This window comes from Balaenoptera borealis (assembly GCF_965194805.1).
Source record: "Balaenoptera borealis genome assembly, chromosome: 16".
Classification (NCBI taxonomy): domain Eukaryota; kingdom Metazoa; phylum Chordata; class Mammalia; order Artiodactyla; family Balaenopteridae; genus Balaenoptera; species Balaenoptera borealis.
Window position 1 is genome coordinate 31,798,965 of NC_138872.1, and position 21,365 is coordinate 31,820,329.

Below are 21,365 nucleotides of genomic sequence, written 5' to 3' on the forward strand. Positions count from 1 at the left end.
AACATCTACCTTCCGACTGCCGTAGGGAGACGTATTTGGGAGCCCCCAGGTTTCACTAGTGAGGCACAGTGGTGTTTCTCTGAAGAATCCAAATGCCTCGCTGGGGCACACCAGCATGGAATGTAAGGTTGCTTGGAACGGCGTCCCTGAGGCCGTTTGAATGCTGTACAAACGAGAGCTGTCGAGCGATCCGGGGAGGGATTTGCCATTTCCGCTGCACATTCACAGCCTTAAAGCCAACGTACCCATTTCCTTCCTGGGACTCAAACGCAACGGAAGAGGTGGACGGCATTCAGTGCCCTTTCACAGATGTTACATCGAACGTGAGTGCACAATGAATCGTGAAATACGTAACAGTTTTGAGCATTCCTTTAACACATGCGTCTTCACTACTAGGGCATAGCTAAGCTTACTATGGGAGAAATATGAATTTTGCTTGAGGCCGGGGGTGCCATTTCTTCACCGCCAAGCTCCAGTGTGCTCCTGGAGGAGCTCCCAGCAAGGAACGAGACCAGCATGCCTCATACGATTACACTCAAGTTCTTTCGTGATGCTGTCAGGCAGCAAAGAGAATATGGGCAGCAGGAGTGTTTTTCAGGCAGCTTTCAAACTGCAACTCTCTTGCCTAAAACGGACGAAATGAAGGTTTTCCCAGGGTTGCCCGGTTTTAAACTTGAGCTCATAAGGTTATCCTCAGTAGTTTCTGACTACCTCAAGGAAACACACGGGACCCACAGGGCTCTTCCCTGGAGACTCTTTGGGCACAGGGACCTCTGCATTGGATGAAATGGGTAAGTATTTCAGCACCTTAGGTAGGCCTCGGTGACCATGGCTCTTGCACATACTTAACAGTGTGAAGTGTGAAAAATGTACTGGTCTTCAGGCTGGATGCAAAGGTTAGCTTTCGCCTCTGTGAGATTGCTATCCTGTGTCCCAGACTGAATCACAAGCACGTTGTGCAGTAACAGTTCAGTTCTGTTTCAGTCACTGAGGACGATCCACTTGCAAAGAGAATCTGCCAGGCGCTGCTTTCGCGAGGCCTTTTGACGACTGGAACACTCTGCCTAGGCATCCCAGAAAGGAGTACGTTGCCCTTGCTATGAATGTGAAGACTGCTCCCGGGGACCTACTTCGCCTAGGGTTCCTCAGAAGCCAGCGGCCACTCTTCTAGCACACAGTGGTCATCATGAGAAGCTGGTGCACAGTACACTGCCCTATGTGTCACCAGAGGCATAGCAGAGTTAAGGAACTCCTTTTCAGAGTATGGCTTCGTGGTACCACTGCACACTCAACTCTGCTGATGTCAAACACTGGACCTTACCTTGTGGACTTAGGTCACCTTTCATTTGTATGGAGCTGAATCTGGGGTGCCGTGGGATGAGTTTCTAGAAAGCAATTGCCAGCACATTATTGCCATTGAGAGAACGCAGCCTTGGCCCACAGCCACAATCCTGCAGTGAAGACAAGTTGAGACGCTAAGGCTGTTTAGGCAGCTCTGAAGCCCAAAGCAAGTGGCTTCCATTCTAGGAGAATGCGAACGTTCCCATCGGTGTTCCACTCTCAAGGTTGATGACAAGCATTTTTATCTGAAGCTTCTGCCTACCTCTCAACTACCAGGGAAATACTGCCTCCTTCTGCTAAGAAAGGTTTTCACGTGGGGACTGCTGTACGTGCAGAGGAGCATTCCCCCGCCGGGCAAAAGTTAGGCCTTGGTGAATCTGGATGGTCTCAGAAGTCCAGCATTGTCACAGAAAAAGTTGTCCGTTGTTTTCAGGCTGGAACTAAACATGTAGCTTCCGACTGCCTTAGGGAGACGTATTTGGGAGCCCACAGGTTTCACTGGTGAGGCACAGTGGTGTTTCTCCGAAGAATCCAAATGCCTCCCTGGCTACGCCAGCATGGAATGTAAGGCTGCTTGGAACGGCATTCCTGCGGCCATTTGAATGCTGTACAAACGAGAGCTGTCGAGCTATCCGGGCAGGGCTTTGCCATTACCAATGCACATTCACAGCCTTAAAACAAACGAACCCATTTGCTTCCAGCGACATAAACGCAACAAAAGATTTGGACGGCATTCAGTGCCCTTTCACAGATGTTACAACGAAGGTGAGTGGACAATGAGTCGTGAAATACGTAACAGTGTGGCAGCATTCCTTTAACACATGCTTCTTCGCTTCTGGGGCATACCTAAGCTTACTATGGGAGAAATCTGGATTTTACTTGAGCACAGGGGTGCCATTTCTTTGCCGGCAAGCACCAGTGTGCTTCTGGAGGAGCTCCCAGCAAGGAACTGATACCCGGCTACCTCATACGATTACATTGAAGTTCTTCCGTGACGCCGTCAGGCTGCACAGAGAAGATGAGCAGCAGGAGTGATTTTCAGGCAGCTTTCAAACCGCACCTGTCTCGCCTACCACGGACGAAATGAAGGTTTTGCCAGGGTTGCCCGGTTTCAAACTTGAGCTCATAAGGTTATCCTCAGTAGTTTCTGACTACCTCAAGGAAACACACGGGATGAAAAGGGCTCTTCCATGGAGAACCTTTGGGCAAAGGGACTTCTGCATAGGATTTAATGGGTAAGCATTTCAGTACCCATGTAGGCCTCGGTGACTATGGCTCTTGCACGTACTTAACAGCGTGAAGTGTGAAAAATATACTGGTCTTCAGGCTGGATGCAAAGGTTCGCTTTCGCTTCTGTGAGAGTGCTATCCTGTGTCCCAGATTGAATCACGAGCACATTGTGCAGTAACAGTGCAGTTCTGTTTCAGTCACTGAGGCCAAACCACTTGCAAAGAGAGTCTGCCAGGCGTTGCTTTCAGGAGGCTCTTTGACGACTGGAACACTCTAAATAGGAAACCCAGAAAGGAGTACGTTGCCCTTGCTATGAAAGTGAAGAGTGCTTCACGGGGGCCTATTTCGCCGAGGGTTCCTCAGAAGCCAGTGGTGCTCTTCTAGCACACAGCGGTCATCATGAGAAATTGGTGCAGGATACACTGCCCTATGTGTCCCCAGGGGCATAGCAGAATTAAGGAACTCCTTTTCAGAGTATGGCTTCGTGGCTACCACTGCCCACTCAACTCGACTGATGTCAAACACTGGACCTTACCTTGTGGAGTTAGCTCACCTTTCATTTGTATGGAGCTAAATCTGGAGTGCCGTGGGATGAGTTTGTAAAAAGGAAATGCCAGCACATTATTGCCATTGAGAGAACGCAGCCTTGGCCCACAGCCACAATCCTGCAGTGAAGAGAAGTTAAGCCACAAAGGCTGTTCAGGCAGCTTTGAAGCCCAAAGCAAGTGGTTTCCATTCCAGGAGAATGCGAACGTTCCCATCGGTGTCCCACTTTCAAGTTTGATGACACAGCATGTTTATCTGAAGATTCTGCCTACCTCTCTACTACTAGGGAAAGACTGCCTCCTTCTGCTAAGAAAGGTTTCACGTGGGGAGTGCTGTACGTGCAGAAGAGCATTCCCCCGCCGGGCAAAACTTAGGCCTTGGTGAATCTGGATGGTCCCAGAAGTCCAGCATTGTCAGAAGTAAAACTGTCCGTTGTTTTCAGGCTGGAACTAAACATCTAGCTTCCTACTGCCGTAGGCAGACGTATTTCGCAGCCCATAGTTTTCACTTGTGAGGCACAGTGGTGTTTCTCAGGAGACTCCAAATGTCTCCTTGGCTACGCCAGCATGGAATGTAAGGCTGCTTGGAACGGCGTTCCTGAGACCATTTGATTGCTGTACAAACGAGCGCTCCCGTGCGATCCGGGCAGGGCTTTGCCATTACCGCTGCACGTTCACAGCCTTAAAGCCAACGAACCCAGTTGCTTCCTGAGACTCAAACGAAGCAGAAGTCTTGGACGGCATTCAGTGCCCTTTCACAGATGTTACAACGAAGGTGAGTGCACAATGATTCGTGAAATACGTAACAGTGTTGCGGCCTTCCTTTAACACATGCTTCTTCGCTACTAGGGCATAGTTAAGCTGACTATGGGAGAAATCTGGACTTTTACTTGAGCACAGGGTTGCCAGTTCTTTGCCAGCAAGCTCCAGTGTGCTCCTGGAGTAGCTCCCAGCAAGGAACAGAGAGCAGCATGCCTCATACGATTACACTCAAGTTCTTTCGTGATGCCGTCAGGCAGCAAAGAGAAGATGGGCAGCAGGAGTGATTTTCTGGCAGCTTTCAAACTGCACCTGTCTCGCCTACCACGGACGAAATGAAGGTTTTGCCAGGGTTGCCCGGTTTCAAACTTGAGCTCATAAGGTTATCCTCAGTAGTTTCTGACTACCTCAAGGCAACACACGGGACCCACAGGGCTCTTCCCTGGAGACCCTTTGGGCACAGGGACCTCTGCATAGGATGAAATGGGTAAGTATTTCTGTACCTTATGTAGGCCTCGGTAAACATGGCTGTTGCACATACTTAACAGTGTGAAGTGTGTAGAATGTACTGGTCTTCAGGCTGGATGCAAAGGTTAGCTTTCACTTCTGTGAGAGTGCTATCCTGTGTCTCAGACTGAATCACAAGCACATTGTGCAGTAACAGTGCAGTTCTGTTTCAGTCACTGAGGACGATCCACTTGCAAAGAGAATCTGCCAGGCGCTGCTTTCGCGAGGCCTTTTGACGACTGGAACACTCTGCCTAGGCATCCCAGAAAGGAGTACGTTGCCCTTGCTACGAATGTGAAGAGTGCTTCCCGGGGGCCTATTTCGCCTAGGGTTCCTCAGAAGCCTGCGGCCTTTCTTCTAGCACACAGCGGTCATCATGAGAAAGTGGTGCACGATACACTGCCTTATGTGTCCCCAGGGGCATAGCAGAGTTAAGGCACTCCTTTTCAGAGTATGGCTTCGTGGCTACCACTGCACACTCAACTCTGCTGATGTGAGACACTCGACCTTACCGTGAGGACTTAGGTCACCTTTCATTTGTATGGAGCTGAATCTGGAGTGCAGTTGGATGAGTTTCTAGAAAGCAATTGCCAGCACATTATTGCCATTGAGAGAACGCAGCCTTGGCCCAAAGCGACAATCCTGCAGTGAAGAGAAGTTGGGCCCTTAGGGCTGTTCAGGCAGCTTTGAAGCCCAAAGCAAGTGGCTTCCATTCCAGGAGAATACGAACGTTCCCATCGGTGTCCCACTTTCAAGCTTGATGACACAGCAGGTTTATCTGAAGATTCTGCCTACCTCTCTACGACTAGGGAAAGACTGCTTCCTTCTGCTAAGAAAGGTTTTCACGTGGTGAGTGCTGTACATGCAGAAGAGCATTCCCCTACCGGGCAAAAGTTTGGCCTTGGTGAATCTGGATGGTCCCAGAAGTCCAGCATTGTCACAGGTAAAGCTGTCCGTTGTTTTCAGGCTGGAACTAAACATCTAGCTTCAGACTGCCGTAGGGAGACATATTTGGGTGCCCACAGGTTTCACTTGTGAGGCACAGTGGTGTTTCTCCGAAGAATCCAAATGCCTCCCTGGCTACGCAAGCATGGAATGTAAGGCTGCTTGGAACGGCATTCCTGAGGCCGTTTGAATGCTGTACAAACAAGAGCTGTGGAGCGATCTGGGCATGGCTTTGCCATTACCGCTGCACGTTCACAGCCTTAAAGCCAACGAACCCAGTTGCTTCCTGGGACTCAAACGCAGCAGAAGACTTGGACGGCGTCAGTGCACTTTCACAGATGTTACAACGAAGGTGAGTGCACAATGAGTCGTGAAATACCTAACACTGTTGCAGCCTTCCTTTAATACAAGCTTCTTCACTACTAGGGCATAGCTAAGCTTACTATGGGAGAAATCTGGACTTTTACTGGAGCAAAGGGGTGTCAGTACTTTGCTGGCAAGCTCCACTGTGCTCCTGGAGGAGCTCCCAGCAAGGAACAGAGACCAGCATGCCTCATACGGTTACAGTCAAGTTCTTTCGTGATGCCGTCAGGCAGTAAAGAGAAGATGGGCAACAGGAGTGATTTTCAGGCAGCTTTCAAACCGCACCTGTCTCGCCTACCACGGACGAAATGAAGGTTTTGCCAGGGTTGCCCGGTTTCAAATTTGAGCTCATAAGGTTATCCTCAGTAGTTTCTGACTACCTCAAGGCAACACACGGGACCCACAGGGCTCTTCCATGGAGACCATTTGGGCACAGGGTCCTCTACATAGGATGAAATGGGTAAGTATTTCAGTACCTTAGTTAGGCCTCGGTGACCATGGCTCTCACACATACTTAACAGTGTGAAGTGTGAAGAATGTAGTGGTCTTCAGACTGGATGTAAAGGTAACCTTTCACTTCTCTGAGAGTGCTATCCTGTGTCCCAGACTGAATCACAAGCACGTTGTGCAGTAACAGTGCAGTTCTGTATCAGTCACTGAGGACGATCCACTTGCAAAGAGAATCTGCCAGGCGCTGCTTTCGTGAGGCCTTTTGACGACTGGAACACTCTGCCTAGGCATCCCAGAAAGGAGTACTTTGCCCTTGCTATGAATGTGAAGAGTGCTCCCGGGGACCTACTTGGCCTAGGGTTCCTCAGAAGCCAGCGGCCTCTGTTCTAGCACACAGTGGTCATCATGAGAGATTGGTGCACGATACACTGCCCTATGTGTCCCCAGAGGCATAGCAGAGTTAAGGCACTCCTTTTCAGAGTATGGCTTCGTGGCTACCACTGCACACTCAACTCTGCTGATTTGAAACACTGGACCTTACCCTGAGGACTTAGGTCACATTTCATTTGTATGGAGCTGAATCTAGAGTGCAGTTGGATGAGTCTCTAGAAAGCAATTGCAAGCACATTATTGCCATTGAGAGAACGCAGCCTTGGCCCACAGCGACAATCCTGCAGTGAAGACAAGTTGGGCCCCTAGGGCTGTTCAGGCAGCTTTGAAACCCAAAGCAAGTGGCTTCCATTCCAGGAGAATACGAACGTTCCCATCGGTGTCCCACTTTCAAGCTTGATGACACAGCATGTTATCTGAAGATTAAGCCTAGCTATGTAGTACTAGGGAAAGACTGCCCCTTCTGCTAAGAAAAGTTTTCACGTGGGGAGTGCTGTACGTGCAGAAGAGCATTCCCCCGCCGGGCAAAAGTTAGGCCTTGGTGAATCTGGATGGTCCCAGAAGTCCAGCATTGTCACAGAAAAAGCTGTTCGTTGTTTTCAGGCTGGAACTAAACATCTAGCATCCGACTGCCGTAGGGAGACGTATTTGGGAGCCCACAGGTTTCACTTGTGAGGCACAGTGGTGTTTCTCCGAAGAATCCAAATGCCTCCCTGGCTATGAGACCATGGAATGTAAGGCTGCTTGGAACGGCGTTCCTGAGGTCGTTTGAATGCTGTACAAACGAGAGCTATCGAGCAATCCGGGCAGATCTTTGCCATTACCGCTGCACGATCACAGCCTGTTAGCCAACGAACCCAGTTGCTTCCTGGGTCTCAAACGCAGCTGAAGACTTGGACAGCATTCAGTGCCCTTTCACAGATGGTACAACGAACGTCAGTGCAAAATGAATCGTGAAATACGTAACAGTGTGGCAGCCTTCCTTTAACACATGCTTCTTCGCTCCTAGGGCATAGCTAAGCTGACTATGGGAGAAATCTGGACTTTTACTTGAGCCCAGGGGTGCCAGTTCTTTGCCGCCAAGCTCCAGTGTGCTCCTGGAGGAACTCCCAGCAAGGAAACGAGACCAGCATGCCTCATACGATTACACTCAAGTTCTTTCGTTATGCCGTCAGGCAGCAAAGAGAAGATGGGCAGCAGGAGTGATTTTCAGGCAGCTTTCAAACCGCACCTGTCTCGCCTACCACGGACGAAATGAAGGTTTTGCCAGGGTTGCCCGGTTTCAACCTTGAGCTCATAAGGTTATCCTTAGTAGATTCTGATTACCTCAAGGAAACACACGGGACCCACAGGGTTCTTCCCTGGAGACCCTTTGGGCACAAGGGCCTCTGCATTGGAATAAATGGGTATTTCAGTACCTTAGGTAGGCCTCGGTGAGCATGGCTGTTGCACATACTTAACAGTGTGAAGTGTGAAAAATGTACTGGTCTTCAGGCTGGATGCAAAGGTTAGCTTTCGCCTCTGTGAGATTGCTATCCTGTGTCCCAGACTGAATCACAAGCACGTTGTGCATTAACAGTGCAGTTCTGTTTCAGTCACTGAGGACGATCCACTTGCAAAGCGAATCTGCCAGGCGCTGCTTTCGTGAGGCCTTTTGACGACTGGAACACTCTGCCTAGGCATCCCAGAAAAGACTACGTTGCCCTTGCTATGAATGTGAAGAGTGCTCCCGGGGACCTACTTTGCCTAGGCTTCCTCAGAAGCCAGCGACCGCTCTTGTAGCACACAGTGCTCATCAGGAGAGATTGGTGCACGATACACTGCCCTATGTGTTCCCAGGGGCATAGCAGAGATAAGGCACTCCTTTTCAGAGTATGGCTTCGTGGCTACCACTGCACACTCAACTCTGCTGATGTGAAACACTGGACTTTACCTTGTAGACTTAGGTCACCTTTCATTTGTATGGAGCTGAATCTGCTGTGCCGTGGGATGAGTTTCTAAAAAGCAATTGCCAGCACATTATTGCCATTGAGAGAACGCAGCCTTGGCCCAAAGCCACATTCCTGCAGTGAAGAGAAGATGAGCCGCTAAGGCTGTTCAGCCAGCCTTGAAGCCCAAAGCAAGTGGCTTCCATTCCAGGAGAATGCGAACGTTCCCATCGGTGTTCCACTTCAAGCTTGATGACACAGCATGTTTATCTGAAGCTTCTGCCTACCTCTCAACTACCAGGGAAATACTGCCTCCTTCTGCTAAGAAATGTTTTCACGTGGGGAGTGATGTACGTGCAGAAGAGCATTCCCCTGCCGGGCAAAAGTTAGGCCTTGGTGAATCTGGATGGTCCCAGAAGTCCAGCATTGTCACAGAAAAAGCTGTCCATTGTTTTCAGGCTGGAACTAAACATGTAGCTTCCGACTGCCTTAGGGAGACGTATTTGGGAGCCCACAGGTTTCACTGGTGAGGCACAGAGGTGTTTCTCCGAAGAATCCAAATGCCTCCCTGGCTACGCCAGCATGGAATGTAAGGCTGCTTGGAACGGCGTTCCTGAGGCCGTTTGAATGCTGTATGAACGAGAGCTGTGGAGCAATCCGGGCAGGGCTTTGCCATTACCGCTGCACGTTCACAGCCTTAAAGCCAACGAACCCAGTTGCTTCCTGGGACTCAAACACAGCAGAAGATTTGGACGGCATTCAGTGCCTTTCACAGATGTTACAACGAAGGTGAGTGCACAATGAGTCGTGAAATACCAAACAGTGTTGCAGCCTTCCTCTATCACATGCTTCTTCGCTCCTAGGGCATAGCTAAGCTGACTAAGGGAGAAATCTGGACTTTTACTTGAGCACAGGGGTGTCAGTTCTTTGCTGGCAAGCTCCAGTGTGCTCCTGGAGGAGCTCCCAGCAAGGAACCGAGACCAGCATGCCTCAAACGATTACACTCAAGTTCTTTCGTGATGCCGTCAGGCAGCAAAGAGAAGATGGGCAGCAGGAGTGATTTTCTGGCAGCTTTCAAACCGCACCTGTCTCGCCTGCCACGGACGAAATGAAGGTTTTGCCAGGGTTGCCCGGTTTCAAACTTGAGCTCATAAGGTTATCCTCAGTAGTTTCTGACTACCTCAAGGAAACACACGGGACCCACAGGGCTCTTCCCTGGAGACCCTTTGGGCACAGGGGCCTCTGCATTGGATGAAATGGGTAAGTATTTCAGTACCTTAGGTAGGCCTCGGTGAGCATGGCTGTTGCACATACTTAACAGTGTGAAGTGTGAAAAATGTACTGGTCTTCAGGCTGGATGCAAAGGTTAGTTTTCACCTCTGTGAGATTGCTATCCTGTGTCCCAGACTGAATCACAAGCACGTTGTGCAGTAACAGTGCAGTTCTGTTTCAGTCACTGAGGACGATCCACTTGCAAAGAGAATCTGCCAGGCGCTGCTTTCGCGAGGCCTTTTGACGACTGGAACACTCTGCCTACGCATCCCAGAAAGGAGTACGTTGCCCTTGCTATGAATGTGAAGACTGCTCCCGGGGACCTACTTCGCCTAGGCTTCCTCAGAAGCCAGCGACCGCTCTTGTAGCACACAGTGGTCATCATGAGAGATTGGTGCACGATACACTGCCCGATGTGTTCCCAGGGGCATAGCAGAGTTAAGGCACTCCTTTTCAGAGTATGGCTTCGTGGCTACCACTGCACACTCAACTCTGCTGATGTGAAACACTGGACCTTACCAAGAAGACTAAGGTTACCTTTCATTTGTATGGATCTGATTCTGGAGTGCCGTGGGATGAGTTTCTAGAAAGCAATTGCCAGCACATTATAGCCATTGAGAGAACGCAGCCTTAGCCCACAGTGACAATCCTGCAATGAAGAGAACTTGGGCCCCTAGGTCTGTTCAGGCAGCTTTGAGCCCAAAGTAAGTGGCTACCATTCCAGGAGAATGTGAACGTTCCCATCGGTGTCCCACTTTCAAGCTTGATGACACAGCATGTTTTCTGAAGATTAAGCCTAGCTATGTAGTACTAGGGAAAGACTGCCCCTTCTGCTAAGAAAAGTTTTCACGTGGGGAGTGCTGTATGTGCAGAAGAGCATTCCCCCGCCGGGCAAAAGTTAGGCCTTGGTGAATCTGGATGGTCCCAGAAGTCCAGCATTGTCACAGAAATAGCTGTTCGTTGTTTTCAGGCTGGAACTAAACATCTAGCATCCGACTGCCGTAGGGAGACGTATTTGGGAGCCCACAGGTTTCACTTGTGAGGCACAGTGGTGTTTCTTCGAAGAATCCAAATGCCTCCCTGGCTACGCCAGCATGGAATGTAAGGCTGCTTGGAACGGCGTTCCTGAGGTCGTTTGAATGCTGTACAAACGAGAGCTATTGAGCAATCCGGGCAGATCTTTGCCATTACCGCTGCACGATCACAGCCTGTAAGCCAACGAACCCAGTTGCTTCCTGGGTCTCAAACGCAGCTGAAGACTTGGACAGCATTCAGTGCCCTTTCACAGATGGTACAACGAACGTGAGTGCACAATGAATCGTGAAATACGTAACAGTGTGGCAGCCTTCCTTTAACACATGCTTCTTCGCTCCTAGGGCATAGCTAAGCTTACTAAGGGAGAAATATGGACTTTTACTTGAGCCCAGGGGTGCCAGTTCTTTGCCGCCAAGCTCCAGTGTGCTCCTGGAGGAACTGCCAGGAAGGAACCGAGACCAGCATGCCTCATACGATTACACTCAAGTTCTTTCGTGATGCCGTCAGGCAACAAACAAAAGATGGGCAGCAGGAGTGATTTTCAGGCAGCTTTCAAACCGCACCTGTCTCGCCTACCACGGACGAAATGAAGGTTTTGCCAGGGTTGCCCGGTTTCAAACTTGAGCTCATAAGGTTATCCTCAGTAGTTTCTGACTACCTCAAGGAAACACACGGGACCACAGGGCTCTTCCCTGCAGACCCTTTGGGCACAGGGACCTCTGCATAGGATGAAATGGGTAAGTATTTCAGTACCTTAGGTAGGCTTCGAGGACCATGGCTCTTGCACATACTTAACAGTGGAAGTGTGAAAAATATACTGGTCTTCAGGCTGGATGCAAAAGTTAGCTTTCGCTTCTGTGAGAGTGCTATCCTGTGTCCCAGACTGAATCACAAGCACATTGTGCTGTAACCGTGCAGTTCTGTTTCAGTCACTGAGGACGATCCACTTGCAAAGAGAATCTGCCAGGCGCTGCTTTCGCGAGGCCTTTTGACGACTGGAACACTCTGCCTAGGCATCCCAGAAAGGAGTACGTTGCCCTTGCTATGAATGTGAAGACTGCTCCCGGGGACCTACTTCGCCTAGGGTTCCTCAGATGCCAGCGACCGCTCTTCTGGCACACAGTGGTCATCATGAGAGATTGGTGCACGATACACTGCCCTCTGTGTCCCCAGGGGCATAGCAGAGTTAAGGCACTCCTTTTCAGATTATGGCTTCTTGGCTACCACTGCACACTCAACTCTGCTGATGTGAAACACTGGACCTTACCCTGAGGACTTAGGTCACCTTTTATTTGTATGGATCTGAATCTGCAGTGCCATGGGATGAGTTTCTAGAAAGCAATTGCCAGCACATTATTGCCATTGAGAGAACGCAACCTTGGCCCAAAGACACATTCCTGCAGTGAAGGGAAGATGAGCCGCTAAGGCTGCTCAGGCAGCCTTGAAGCCCAAGCAAGTGACTTCCATTCCAGGAGAATAAAAGGCTCCCATCGGTGTCCCACTTTCAAGCTTGATGACACAGCATGTTATTTGAAGATTAAGCCTAGCTATGTAGTACTAGGGTAAGACTGCCTCCTTCTGCTAAGAAAGGTTTTCACGTGGGGTGTGCTGTACGTGCAGAAGAGCATTCCCCCGCCGGACAAAAGTTAGGCCTTGGTGAATCTGGATGGTCCCAGAAGTCCAGCATTGTCACAGAAAAAGCTGTTCGTTGTTTTCAGGCTGGAACTAAACATCTAGCATCCGACTGCCGTAGGGAGACGTATTTGGGAGCCCACAGGTTTCACTGGTGAGGCACAGTGGTGTTTCTCCGAAGAATCCAAATGCCTCCCTGGCTACGCCAGCATGGAATGTAAGGCTGCTTGGAACGGCGTTCCTGAGGCCGTTTGAATGCTGTACAAACGAGAGCTGTCGAGCAATCCGGGTAGATCTTTGCCATTACCGCTGCACGATCACAGCCTGTAAGCCAACGAACCCAGTTGCTTCCTGGGACTCAAACGCAGCTGAAGACTAGGATAGCATTCAGTGCCCTTTCACAGATGTTACAACGAAGGTGAGTGCACAATGAATCGTGAAATACGTAGCAGTGTGGCAGCCTTCCTTTAACACATGCTTCTTCGCTCCTAGGGCATAGCTAAGCTTACTAAGGGAGAAATATGGACTTTTACTTGAGCCCAGGGGTGCCAGTTCTTTGCCGCCAAGCTCCAGTGTGCTCCTGGAGGAACTGCCAGGAAGGAACCGAGACCAGCATGCCTCATACGATTACACTCAAGTTCTTTCGTGATGCCGTCAGGCAACAAAGAAAAGATGGGCAGCAGGAGTGATTTTCAGGCAGCTTTCAAACCGCACCTGTCTCGCCTACCACGGACGAAATGAAGGTTTTGCCAGGGTTGCCCGGTTTCAAACTTGAGCTCATAAGGTTATCCTCAGTAGTTTCTGACTACCTCAAGGAAACACACGGGACCCACAGGGCTCTTCCCTGGAGACCCTTTGGGCACAGGGACCTCTGCATAGGATGAAATGGGTAAGTATTTCAGTACCTTGGGTAGGCTTCGAGGACCATGGCTGTTGCACATACAACAGTGGAAGTGTGAAAAATATACTGGTCTTCAGGCTGGATGCAAAAGTTAGCTTTCGCGTCTGTGAGAGTGCCATCCTGTGTCCCAGACTGAATCACAAGCACATTGTGCAGTAACAGTGCAGTTCTGTTTCAGTCACTGAGGACGATCCACTTGCAAAGAGAATCTGCCAGGCGCTGCTTTCGCGAGGCCTTTTGACGACTGGAACACTCTGCCTAGGCATCCCAGAAAGGAGTACGTTGCCCTTGCTATGAATGTGAAGACTGCTCCCGGGGACCTACTTCGCCTAGGCTTCCTCAGAAGCCAGCGACCGCTCTTGTAGCACACAGTGGTCATCACGAGAGATTGGTGCACGATACACTGCCCTATGTGTTCCCAGGGGCATAGCAGAGTTAAGGCACTCCTTTTCAGAGTATGGCTTCCTGGCTACCACTGCACACTCAACTCTGCTGATGTGAAACACTGGACTTTACCTTGTAGACTTAGGTCACCTTTCATTTGTATGGAGCTGAATCTGCAGTGCCGTGGGATGAGTTTCTAGAAAGCACTTGCCAGCACATTATTGCCATTGAGAGAACGGAGCCTTGGCCCAAAGCCACATTCCTGCAGTGAAGAGAAGATGAGCCGCTAAGGCTGTTCAGGCAGCCTTGAAGCACAAGCAAGTGACTTCCATTCCAGGAGAATAAAAGGCTCCCATCGGTGTCCCACTTTCAAGCTTGATGACACAGCATGTTATTTGAAGATTAAGCCTAGCTATGTAGTACTAGGGTAAGACTGCCTCCTTCTGCTAAGAAAGGTTTTCACGTGGGGTGTGCTGTACGTGCAGAAGAGCATTCCCCCGCCGGACAAAAGTTAGGCCTTGGTGAATCTGGATGGTCCCAGAAGTCCAGCATTGTCACAGAAAAAGCTGTTCGTTGTTTTCAGGCTGGAACTAAACATCTAGCATCCGACTGCCGTAGGGAGACGTATTTGGGAGCCCACAGGTTTCACTGGTGAGGCACAGTGGTGTTTCTCCGAAGAATCCAAATGCCTCCCTGGCTACGCCAGCATGGAATGTAAGGCTGCTTGGAACGGCGTTCCTGAGGCCGTTTGAATGCTGTACAAACGAGAGCTGTCGAGCAATCCGGGCAGATCTTTGCCATTACCGCTGCACGATCACAGCCTGTAAGCCAACGAACCCAGTTGCTTCCTGGGACTCAAACGCAGCTGAAGACTAGGATAGCATTCAGTGCCCTTTCACAGATGTTACAACGAAGGTGAGTGCACAATGAATCGTGAAATACGTAGCAGTGTGGCAGCCTTCCTTTAACACATGCTTCTTCGCTCCTAGGGCATAGCTAAGCTTACTAAGGGAGAAATATGGACTTTTACTTGAGCCCAGGGGTGCCAGTTCTTTGCCGCCAAGCTCCAGTGTGCTCCTGGAGGAACTGCCAGGAAGGAACCGAGACCAGCATGCCTCAAACGATTACACTCAAGTTCTTTCGTGATGTCGTCAGGCAGCAAAGAGAAGATGGGCAGCAGGAGTGATTTTCAGGCAGCTTTCAAACCGCACCTGTCTCGCCTACCACGGACGAAATGAAGGTTTTGCCAGGGTTGCCCGGTTTCAAACTTGAGCTCATAAGGTTATCCTCAGTAGTTTCTGACTACCTCAAGGAAACACACGGGACCCACAGGGCTCTTCCCTGGAGACCCTTTGGGCACAGGGGCCTCTGCATTGGATGAAATGGGTAAGTATTTCAGTACCTTAGGTAGGCCTCGGTGAGCATGGCTGTTGCACATACTTAACAGTGTGAAGTGTGAAAAATGTACTGGTCTTCAGGCTGGATGCAAAGGTTAGCTTTCGCCTCTGTGAGATTGCTATCCTGTGTCCCAGACTGAATCACAAGCACGTTGTGCAGTAACAGTGCAGTTCTGTTTCAGTCACTGAGGACGATCCACTTGCAAAGAGAATCTGCCAGGCGCTGCTTTCGCGAGGCCTTTTGACGACTGGAACACTCTGCCTAGGCATCCCAGAAAGGAGTACGTTGCCCTTGCTATGAATGTGAAGACTGCTCCCGGGGACCTACTTCGCCTAGGCTTCCTCAGAAGCCAGCGACCGCTCTTCTGGCACACAGTGGTCATCATGAGAGATTGGTGCACGATACACTGCCCTATGTGTCCCCAGGGGCATAGCAGAGTTAAGGCACTCCTTTTCAGAGTATGGCTTCGTTGCTACCACTGCACACTCAACTCTACTGATGTGAAACACTGGACCTTACCCCGAGGACTTAGGTCACCTTTCATTTGTATTGATCTGATTCTGGAGTGCCGTGGGATGAGTATCTAGAAAGCAATTGCCAGCACATTATTGCCATTGAGAGATCGCAGCCTTGGCCCAAAGCCACATTCCTGCAGTGAAGAGAAGATGAGCCACTAAGGCTGTTTAGGCAGCCTGAAGCCCAAGCAAGTGACTTCCATTCCAGGAGAATAAAAGGCTCCCACCGGTGTCCCACTTTCAAGCTTGATGACACAGCATATTATCTGAAGATTAAGCCTAGCTATGTAGTACTAGGGAAAGACTGCCTCCTTCTGCTAAGCAATGTTTTCACGTGGGGAGTGCTGTACGTGCAGAAGAGCATTCCCCTGCTGGGCAAAAGTTAGGCCTTGGTGAATCTGGATGATCCCAGAAGTCCAGCATTGTCACAGAAAAAGCTGTCCGTTGTTTTCAGGCTGGAACTAAACATCTAGCATCCGACTGCCGTAGGGAGACGTATTTGGGAGCCCACAGGTTTCACTGGTGAGGCACAGTGGTGTTTCTCCGAAGAATCCAAATGCCTCCCTGGCTACGCCAGCATGGAATGTAAGGCTGCTTGGAACGGCGTTCCTGAGGCCGTTTGAATGCTGTACAAACGAGAGCTGTCGAGCGATCCGGGCAGATCTTTGCCATTACCGCTGCACGATCACAGCCTGTAAGCCAACGAACCCAGTTGCTTCCTGGGACTCAAACGCAGCTGAAGACTAGGATAGCATTCAGTGCCCTTTCACAGATGTTACAACGAAGGTGAGTGCACAATGAATCGTGAAATACGTAACAGTGTGGCAGCCTTCCTTTAACACATGCTTCTTCGCTCCTAGGGCATAGCTAAGCTTACTAAGGGAGAAATTTGGACTTTTACTTGAGCCCAGGGGTGCCAGTTCTTTGCCGGCAAGCTCCAGTGTGCTCCTGGAGGAACTCCCAGGAAGGAACCGAGACCAGCATGCCTCATACGATTACACTCAAGTTCTTTCATGATGCCGTCAGGCAACAAAGAAAAGATGGGCAGCAGGAGTGATTTTCAGGCAGCTTTCAAACCGCACCTGTCTCGCCTACCACGGACGAAATGAAGGTTTTGCCAGGGTTGCCCGGTTTCAAACTTGAGCTCATAAGGTTATCCTCAGTAGTTTCTGACTACCTCAAGGAAACACACGGGACCCACAGGGCTCTTCCCTGGAGACCCTTTGGGCACAGGGACCTCTGCATAGGATGAAATGGGTAAGTATTTCAGTACCTTGGGTAGGCTTCGAGGACCATGGCTGTTGCACATACAACAGTGGAAGTGTGAAAAATATACTGGTCTTCAGGCTGGATGCAAAAGTTAGCTTTCGCGTCTGTGAGAGTGCCATCCTGTGTCCCAGACTGAATCACAAGCACGTTGTGCAGTAACAGTGCAGTTCTGTTTCAGTCACTGAGGACGATCCACTTGCAAAGAGAATCTGCCAGGCGCTGCTTTCGCGAGGCCTTTTGACGACTGGAACACTCTGCCTAGGCATCCCAGAAAGGAGTACGTTGCCCTTGCTATGAATGTGAAGAGTGCTCCCGGGGACCTACTTCGCCTAGGCTTCCTCAGAAGCCAGCGACCGCTCTTGTAGCACACAGTGGTCATCATGAGAGATTGGTGCACGATACACTGCCCTATGTGTTCCCAGGGGCATAGCAGAGTTAAGGCACTCCTTTTCAGAGTATGGCTTCGTGGCTACCCCTGCACACTCAACTCTGCTGATGTGAAACACTGGACTTTACCTGGTAGACTTAGGTCACCTTTCATTTGTATGGAGCTGAATCTGCAGTGCCGTGGGATGAGTTTCTAGAAAGCAATTGCCAGCACATTATTGCCATTGAGAGAACGCAGCCTTGGTCCAAAGCCACATTCCTGCAGTGAAGAGAAGATGAGCCGCTAAGGCTGTTCAGGCAGCCTTGAAGCCCAAAGCAAGTGGCTTCCATTCCAGGAGAATGCGAACGTTCCCATCGGTGTTCCACTTCAAGCTTGATGACACAGCATGTTTATCTGAAGCTTCTGCCTACCTCTCAACTACCAGGGAAATACTGCCTCCTTCTGCTAAGAAATGTTTTCACGTGGGGAGTGATGTACGTGCAGAAGAGCATTCCCCCGCCGGGCAAAAGTTAGGCCTTGGTGAATCTGGATGGTCCCAGAAGTCCAGCATTGTCACAGAAAAAGCTGTCCGTTGTTTTCAGGCTGGAACTAAACATGTAGCTTCCGACTGCCTTAGGGAGACGTATTTGGGAGCCCACAGGTTTCACTTGTGAGGCACAGAGGTGTTTCTCCGAAGAATCCAAATGCCTCCCTGGCTACGCCAGCATGGAATGTAAGGCTGCTTGGAACGGCGTTCCTGAGGCCGTTTGAATGCTGTACGAACGAGAGCTGTGGAGCAATCCGGGCAGGGCTTTGCCATTACCGCTGCACGTTCACAGCCTTAAAGCCAACGAACCCAGTTGCTTCCTGGGACTCAAACGCAGTTGAAGACTAGGATAGCATTCATTGCCCTTTCACAGATGTTACAACGAAGGTGAGTGCACAATGAATCGTGAAATACGTAACAGTGTGGCAGCCTTCCTTTAACACATGTTTCTTCGCTCCTTGGGCATAGCTAAGCTTACTAAGGGAGAAATTTGGACTTTTACTTGAGCCCAGGGGTGCCAGTTCTTTGCCGCCAAGCTCCAGTGTGCTCCTGGAAGAACTCCCAGCAAGGAACCGAGACCAGCATGCCTCAAACGATTACACTCAAGTTCTTTCGTGATGCCGTCAGGCAACAAAGAAAAGATGGGCAGCAGGAGTGATTTTCAGGCAGCTTTCAAACCGCACCTGTCTCGCCTACCACGGACGAAATGAAGGTTTTGCCAGGGTTGCCCGGTTTCAAACTTGAGCTCATAAGGTTATCCTCAGTAGTTTCTGACTACCTCAAGGAAACACACGGGACCCACAGGGCTCTTTCCTGGAGACCTTTGGGCACAGGGACCTCTGCATAGGATGAAATGGGTAAGTATTTCAGTACCTTAGGTAGGCTTCGAGGACCATGGCTGTTGCACATACAACAGTGGAAGTGTGAAAAATATACTGGTCTTCAGGCTGGATGCAAAAGTTAGCTTTCGCCTCTGTGAGAGTGCCATCCTGTGTCCCAGACTGAATCACAAGCACATTGTGCAGTAACAGTGCAGTTCTGTTTCAGTCACTGAGGACGATCCACTTGCAAAGAGAATCTGCCAGGCGCTGCTTTCGCGAGGCCTTTTGACGACTGGAACACTCTGCCTAGGCATCCCAGAAAGGAGTACGTTGCCCTTGCTATGAATGTGAAGAGTGCTCCCGGGGACCTACTTCGCCTAGGCTTCCTCAGAAGCCAGCGACCGCTCTTGTAGCACACAGTGGTCATCATGAGAGATTGGTGCACGATACACTGCCCTATGTGTTCCCAGGGGCATAGCAGAGTTAAGGCACTCCTTTTCAGAGTATGGCTTCGTGGCTACCACTGCACACTCAACTCTGCTGATGTGAAACACTGGACTTTACCTGGTAGACTTAGGTCACCTTTCATTTGTATGGAGCTGAATCTGCAGTGCCGTGGGATGAGTTTCTAGAAAGCAATTGCCAGCACATTATTGCCATTGAGAGAACGCAGCCTTGGCCCAAAGCCACATTCCTGCAGTGAAGAGAAGATGAGCCGCTAAGGCTGTTCAGCCAGCCTTGAAGCCCAAAGCAAGTGGCTTCCATTCCAGGAGAATGCGAACGTTCCCATCGGTGTTCCACTTCAAGCTTGATGACACAGCATGTTTACCTGAAGCTTCTGCCTACCTCTCAACTACCAGGGAAATACTGCCTCCTTCTGCTAAGAAAGGTTTTCACGTGGGGAGTGCTGTACGTGCAGAAGAGCATTCCCCCGCCGGGCAAAAGTTAGGCCTTGGTGAATCTGGATGGTCCCAGAAGTCCAGCATTGTCACAGAAAAAGCTGTCCGTTGTTTTCAGGCTGGAACTAAACATGTAGCTTCCGACTGCCTTAGGGAGACGTATTTGGGAGCCCACAGGTTTCACTTGTGAGGCACAGAGGTGTTTCTCCGAAGAATCCAAATGCCTCCCTGGCTACGCCAGCATGGAATGTAAGGCTGCTTGGAACGGCGTTCCTGAGGCCGTTTGAATGCTGTACGAAGAAGAGCTGTGGAGCAATCCGGGCAGGGCTTTGCCATTACCGCTGCACGTTCACAGCCTTAAAGCCAACGAACCCAGTTGCTTCCTGGGACTCAAACGCAGTTGAAGACTAGGATAGCATTCATTGCCCTTTCACAGATGTTACAACGAAGGTGAGTGCACAATGAGTCGTGAAATACCAAACAGTGTTGCAGCCTTCCTCTATCACATGCTTCTTCGCTTCTAGGGCATAGCTAAGCTGACTATGGGAGAAATCTGGACTTTTACTTGAGCACAGGGGTGCCAGTTCTTTGCCGGCAAGCTCCAGTGTGCTCCTGGAGGAGCTCCCAGCAAGGAACCGAGACCAGCATGCCTCAAACGATTACACTCAAGTTCTTTCGTGATGTCGTCAGGCAGCAAAGAGAAGATGGGCAGCAGGAGTGATCTTCTGGCAGCTTTCAAACCGCACCTGTCTCGCCTACCACGGACGAAATGAAGGTTTTGCCAGGGTTGCCCGGTTTCAAACTTGAGCTCATAAGGTTATCCTCAGTAGTTTCTGACTACCTCAAGGAAACACACGGGACCCACAGGGCTCTTCCCTGGAGACCCTTTGGGCACAGGGGCCTCTGCATTGGATGAAATGGGTAAGTATTTCAGTACCTTAGGTAGGCCTCGGTGAGCATGGCTGTTGCACATACTTAACAGTGTGAAGTGTGAAAAATGTACTGGTCTTCAGGCTGGATGCAAAGGTTAGCTTTCGCCTCTGTGAGATTGCTATCCTGTGTCCCAGACTGAATCACAAGCACGTTGTGCAGTAACAGTGCAGTTCTGTTTCAGTCACTGAGGACGATCCACTTGCAAAGAGAATCTGCCAGGCGCTGCTTTCGCGAGGCCTTTTGACGACTGGAACACTCTGCCTAGGCATCCCAGAAAGGAGTACGTTGCCCTTGCTATGAATGTGAAGAGTGCTCCCGGGGACCTACTTCGCCTAGGCTTCCTCAGAAGCCAGCGACCGCTCTTCTGGCACACAGTGGTCATCATGAGAGATTGGTGCACGATACACTGCCCTATGTGTCCCCAGGGGCATAGCAGAGTTAAGGCACTCCTTTTCAGAGTATGGCTTCGTTGCTACCACTGCACACTCAACTCTACTGATGTGAAACACTGGACCTTACCCCGAGGACTTAGGTCACCTTTCATTTGTATTGATCTGATTCTGGAGTGCCGTGGGATGAGCTTCTAGAAAGCAATTGCCAGCACATTATTGCCATTGAGAGAACGCAGCCTTGGCCCAAAGCCACATTCCTGCAGTGAAGAGAAGATGAGCCGCTAAGGCTGTTTAGGCAGCCTGAAGCCCAAGCAAGTGACTTCCATTCCAGGAGAATAAAAGGCTCCCATCGGTGTCCCACTTTCAAGCTTGATGACACAGCATATTATCTGAAGATTAAGCCTAGCTATGTAGTACTAGGGAAAGACTGCCTCCTTCTGCTAAGCAATGTTTTCACGTGGGGAGTGCTGTACGTGCAGAAGAGCATTCCCCTGCTGGGCAAAAGTTAGGCCTTGGTGAATCTGGATGATCCCAGAAGTCCA

General features: G+C 50.2%; 1 long non-coding RNA gene across 1 annotated transcript; it reads right to left on the reverse strand.

Moving 5' to 3' along the window:
* Positions 1-4,913: 4,913 nt before the first annotated feature.
* LOC309613465 lies at positions 4,914-19,597 on the reverse strand. Its single transcript, XR_014235740.1, has 2 exons — positions 19,446-19,597; positions 4,914-6,963 (listed from the first exon to the last, which is right to left on the reverse strand). It is a non-coding gene; the product is annotated as an uncharacterized lncRNA (long non-coding RNA).
* Positions 19,598-21,365: the final 1,768 nt, after the last annotated feature.